Here is a 6,615-nt window from a genome sequence, read left to right as displayed (position 1 = left end):
GCAAAAACAAGTAAGAAGTGTTCTTCATGCCAACCCTTTCCTTGTTGTGATTTTCATTCAAGAATTTGTTTCAAGAGTGCTGAATTTGAATGTTTGGATCTATGTGTTGTGGGAACTTTGAGCATGAACATGTTTTTGGTGAAAAAAAAAGAGAATGAATGAAAGGAGAAGAGAAGTGCAGCGCTGCTGCTTGTATGCTATTCTTGTTGGACCGGTTCGGTTGAACCGACCCGTTCCTGAACCGGTCCAACCTCCCTTGGTCCCATCTTGCAGCCCAAAATGCTTCATTTTTTTCCAGTATGCTGTTTACACCCCCCTTTTCTGTACGTTTTAGTTAATTTTTTGCTAACTGCACCCCTGCATGTTCAAAAAGTCCTTTAAAAATTCTGGAAAAATTCCTATAATTTTCTTTGTACTTTTTGATCAATTTTGACATGTTGCATGTCAAGATTGATCAAGAAATACTGGAGAATTATTTTTACTTTGGTTTATTGTTTTTTCTTTAATTTTTGTTGAAAGTCTTGATGAAAAACTTGTAAAAACCTTGCGATTTCTTTTACATTTGTTTCGAGTGATTAAGACTTGTTTCTTGTGACCTTTTGCATGTTGAAAATTGTTAGAAAGCATACATGTGAAGTTGTGAGTGATTTGTGTTGTTTTTTATCATATTTTGTGAAGTCTTTTTGCACATTTTAATTCCAATATTTTGGCTCATGGTAATTGGTGCTTGAAGAGTAATTTTGGGGCATTATTTGTTATTAATCTGAAATATTTGGTGCTGTTTGTAGTGTATGATGTTACTTTCTTGTGTTGTGATTTGTTTGAATATTACTATGTGCAAAATTAGTGCAAAAATAGGTCTAAAGTATGCCAAAACTTTGGAAGCTTGATGTGGCCTTGTGATTTTCATGTCATAGGCTGAAATAACACCCTTTGGAAATTTGCAAAGGATATGAAAATTATAGGTCATGATCTTGCTTTCATATCATAGTAAATTTTAGGCATGTCTTTGACACTTTTTAGTGCTAATCCTCATTGATTTGTGTAGAATTTCCTTGCCTATCTCTTCTATCATTTTGTGCCTTATATTACTAACCAATTTGTTCACCATTTCATAAGCATTCACACTTCATCTTCCTCTCCATCTTATTTCTTGCACTTTAAGTTTCAATTTCATGCAAAAATTAGAATGTAAAGACTTAGGAATTTTGTAATATTTTACTTCATGTCATTTTAATTTCTTGGCAAAGAGGCCATAGAATGTATCTAGGGTATGATGTAAAGGACAAGGGACTCTAATAATGTACACCGACACAAGCACCGACACATGCACACACATCACTATATAGCTAGAATATCCATGTTTAGATGTATGTTTAGGATTGTATGTTTAGATGAATGTTTAGGCCTTATACTTAGAAAAATCATTTTCCCAAAAAACTTGAACAAACTTCACTCAAACGTTTTTCACAATAAACCTTGGGGTCAAAACCCCATTGAATTTTCCTTTTATTTTCTTAATCAAAAATTCAATGAAAATAATCAAACTTTGACTTCTTTTTGCAATTCACTAATCCAACCTCACAATTTCCTAATATCATGCCCTTGAGGCCTCTCTCTTGTTCTTCAAAATTTCCTTTTCAAACTTAAAATCAACCAACAAAAACAAAAACATTTTTGGAAGAGAACTACGATGGATTTGATCCCTTAAACGGGTACGTAGGCAAGGAACAAAGTTCCTTCAATTCAACTAAAATAAAAATTCAAACACATTCTTCTCCCTCCAATTCTTCACTTAGAAACTCTCAGGTTTAATAAATACTTTTCAAAATAGCATTTAAAAATAAAGCGCGCGCGTAGAAATTAAAGACGGTTCCTATAGGATACTATAGTCGTTATGGGTGCCTAACACCTTCCCGTAGCGAAAACAACTCCCGGACCTCGATTCTCAAGGGTTTTGCTTACTTTTTCCCTTCCCAAGAAAAAATAAGATATCACCGGTTTAAAAGGTTCAAACGTAATCAATGTTTGACACCCGAAAACCAAGATAAAACAACGTCACCCTGGGAGGGTCAAACCGCCCTTACTCGCAACGGCGAGTAGCTCTGCTCGCCTCGCGAGCAAGAGGGTGCTCACGGCATTTTGCTTTGTTTTTGATGCTCGCCACTGCGAGCTGCTGTGCTCGCCTCGCGAGCAATGGGGTACCTGCGGCCCTTTTGCACTTTTCTTGGCTTTTTCATACTTGCTTAGTGTCTTGAGGTCAAATCCTGCACAATTGGGTAAAGTAAGGCAATTAAAGCGTAATAAGGCAATTATCACTTTTATCTCGGCTTTTCCCTAAATTACTTGCAAAACAAGTAACAAAAGTGCTTAAAATATAACATGAAAATATCACTTCCTAGCACTTATCAAGGGCTGCCTGAGTTAACTTGTGAGCAACCCTATTCGCTTGCCTCCTGTTGAACTCGTCATTAGAGTTCTGAAATCTATTCACTAACATCTGTTTACAAGCGGAAATAATACAACCAAATTCACTACTATCATCTATATTAGAATTGACACAATCAACAACTCTTTTACAGTCAAGTGCAAAGTCCAAATTGTCGAACTGTTGATTAGAGACCCAATCCAAAGCTGTATGCAAACCGACAGCCTCCCTTACATCTATATCACACAAAGGAGCAAACCATTATGTCTTTGCAAGAACAGAAACACCAGCATCATCTTTAAGACACATGCCCAATCCAACCCTATTAAGAGAAGTGGAAAAAGATGCATCTATATATGTTGCATTTATACCTGCCCGGTGCCGGTTTCTTCCAATTATCCTCTTCTTGCCTTGTAGGCCACGCCTGAGGTATGGTGGATTGGGCGTTGCTGCAAGACCTGATGGCACTATAACAAAAAATTATGAACGGTGTTTTTTTTATGAAATTTTAATTTTGATTAAAAGTAAAAATATAAATGTTTTTTGTTTTCAAACTATAACAAATCAATCTAATCATGATTATCTATTTGAATGAAACCAACAATATAACAAAAAAATATAATCTAAATTCTTATTCCTTCAAAAAAATAATCTAAATTCTTATTTTTTTTAATGACACCAACAACAATCTTTATTATGAAAAAAAAAAGTTGTTTAAGAGTATATTTGGGATAATGAAAAAGTAAGTATAAATACAAATACAATCATCTAGTTTGTTACACTTTTTAAATGATAAAGGAAAAAACTGGACATTGTGTTTGTTACACTTTTATTTTAATATATTTAAATTTATTTTTATCTATTTGTTACATGTGTTATTTGTATTAAAAATCAAGGGCACTTTTCGAAAGAAAAATTCAACCCACAAAAGCTGAAAGGGGTAGTTTTCTTTATAATCATGATTATCTATTTGAATGAAACCAACAATATAACAAAAAAATATAATCTAAATTCTTATTCCTTCAAAAAAATAATCTAAATTCTTATTTTTTTTAATGACACCAACAACAATCTTTATTATGAAAAAAAAAGTTGTTTAAGAGTATATTTGGGATAATGAAAAAGTAAGTATAAATACAAATACAATCATCTAGTTTGTTACACTTTTTAAATGATAAAGGAAAAAACTGGACATTGTGTTTGTTACACTTTTATTTTAATATATTTAAATTTATTTTTATCTATTTGTTACATGTGTTATTTGTATTAAAAATCAAGGGCACTTTTCGAAAGAAAAATTCAACCCACAAAAGCTGAAAGGGGTAGTTTTCTTTATAATCATGATTATCTATTTGAATGAAACCAACAATATAACAAAAAAATATAATCTAAATTCTTATTCCTTCAAAAAAATAATCTAAATTCTTATTTTTTTTAATGACACCAACAACAATCTTTATTATGAAAAAAAAAAGTTGTTTAAGAGTATATTTGGGATAATGAAAAAGTAAGTATAAATACAAATACAATCATCTAGTTTGTTACACTTTTTAAATGATAAAGGAAAAAACTGGACATTGTGTTTGTTACACTTTTATTTTAATATATTTAAATTTATTTTTATCTATTTGTTACATGTGTTATTTGTATTAAAAATCAAGGGCACTTTTCGAAAGAAAAATTCAACCCACAAAAGCTGAAAGGGGTAGTTTTCTTTATAATCATGATTATCTATTTGAATGAAACCAACAATATAACAAAAAAATATAATCTAAATTCTTATTCCTTCAAAAAAATAATCTAAATTCTTATTTTTTTTAATGACACCAACAACAATCTTTATTATGAAAAAAAAAGTTGTTTAAGAGTATATTTGGGATAATGAAAAAGTAAGTATAAATACAAATACAATCATCTAGTTTGTTACACTTTTTAAATGATAAAGGAAAAAACTGGACATTGTGTTTGTTACACTTTTATTTTAATATATTTAAATTTATTTTTATCTATTTGTTACATGTGTTATTTGTATTAAAAATCAAGGGCACTTTTCGAAAGAAAAATTCAACCCACAAAAGCTGAAAGGGGTAGTTTTCTTTATAATCATGATTATCTATTTGAATGAAACCAACAATATAACAAAAAAATATAATCTAAATTCTTATTCCTTCAAAAAAAATAATATAAATTCTTATTTTTTTTAATGACACCAACAACAATCTTTATTATGAAAAAAAAAAGTTGTTTAAGAGTATATTTGGGATAATGAAAAAGTAAGTATAAATACAAATACAATCATCTAGTTTGTTACACTTTTTAAATGATAAAGGAAAAAACTGGACATTGTGTTTGTTACACTTTTATTTTAATATATTTAAATTTATTTTTATCTATTTGTTACATGTGTTATTTGTATTAAAAATCAAGGGCACTTTTCGAAAGAAAAATTCAACCCACAAAAGCTGAAAGGGGTAGTTTTCTTTATATATAGTATAGATAAATTTAAATCTTATTCTTTTTGAGAGGATTTATATGTAATACTATAATATTTATATTTATCAAAAAGTATTTTTTGTATATTTAATAATTTTATAATATCGGACCCAGCATATGTGGGAGTTCCAGTGCACCGGGTTGCTCTTTTATTAGTTTATATAAGTTATCCACGCAGCATTAAATTACTTTAGAGGCACGCGGTTGCAATGCCTAAAAATAGAAAGACCACGGTATTATATATTAGAGCAAATTGCACTCATCTCCCCTGAGGTTTTGATAAAAGACACTCACATCCCCTCTAGTTTTGAAAAAACATTCACCTCCCTTTTTTTAACACCGTTAACCTGACTGATGTTTCCTTGCTACGCTCAAATATCCAAATTTAAACCCTAATTTGAATTTTCTCCCAAAAGTCAAGAATATGAAACGATGCCATCAAAATTCATTTCACTCTGACGTATCATCACCATCTTTCCACCAAAACACACCTTGCCTCTCGCCTTTGTCTCTTGCTTCTTGTTTCTACTTTAACTCATAAACAAGAATTAGGGTTTTATCTTTTCTCATTAACATACAAAACCGGCCATCATAGACATCATCTCGCACCATATTTTTCCATCGTTTGTCATCTGGTCTGTTCAATATTTCATTCTTATCAACTTTTAATCACTTTTGGCCCAAAATTCTCACATATTTGTTGTTTGGTTATGTTTAAGGTGGGTTAGTAGATGGAGAATAACAAGCATGATGAACCACAACCAGGATGTGTGCATTTGCTTCTACATTGTGCAGAGGATGTAACTTTGCCACTACGAAATGTTGATCCTGACCGTTGCTCGTATCTTGATTTGATCGACGATATTTGTAGATTGTTGGATATTCCCACTGGATGCAACGATGACAGAGGTTTGCCTTTCTCCATTTCTTTCTGCCATCCAGGTAGCCATATAAGAATCCCAATTAATACAGATTCTCATATTCTTGATATGTTCTAGCAGCTTCACATGATGCAAGAAGATCAAGCACAGTTAGATGCGGGAACTGCCGTGAATTTCGGCATAATAAGTTGGGATGTCAAAGAGATAAAACTAAAAAACAGGTATTATTTCTATTTGTAATTAACCTTAATTATTGATTAGCTTTATATTGGACTAATATTGACATGTATGTTGTATTTGTAGAAAAAGTTGCAGGTCAGACGTGGTACTACCAGCCAAGTTACTAATGAAATACAAGAAACTCCAAGTCAAGTGCAACTTAGTAGCCAAGTTACTCAATGAAAGGAGATAAACATTTGCTTTCTGCAACAATAAAAAGGAACCTAATTTTTAGAACTGTCTATTTGAAGATTATTAGTATTTTGGATATTGTTATTGTTTTTTCACATTAATTGTTGGGAGAACCAATGGTAAATTTGATATTGTTGCTGGTTTTGGATTTGGGAATCAATTGCCATCATAAAGATTTTGGATATTTTGAATTTTATCAATGGTTTTAGTTCCAAATATGGACTACAATTTTTTTGTTCTGCAGATAGAACATTGTCTTTGCTATGATATAACTGTTATATTATTGCTTTGTAAGGAACTCATGATTATTTATTGATTTTGGTTATTTCTGTATGACGTACAACTGTATGACGTGTTTGTGACATGTCAAACAGGCATTCATATAATGAGCTAGCTACGGTG

This window comes from Medicago sativa, chromosome 4 (assembly GCF_051527215.1).
Source record: "Medicago sativa cultivar Bolivia chromosome 4, Bolivia_mono, whole genome shotgun sequence".
Taxonomy (NCBI): domain Eukaryota; kingdom Viridiplantae; phylum Streptophyta; class Magnoliopsida; order Fabales; family Fabaceae; genus Medicago; species Medicago sativa.
Note: the sequence above shows the minus strand (reverse complement) of the source record.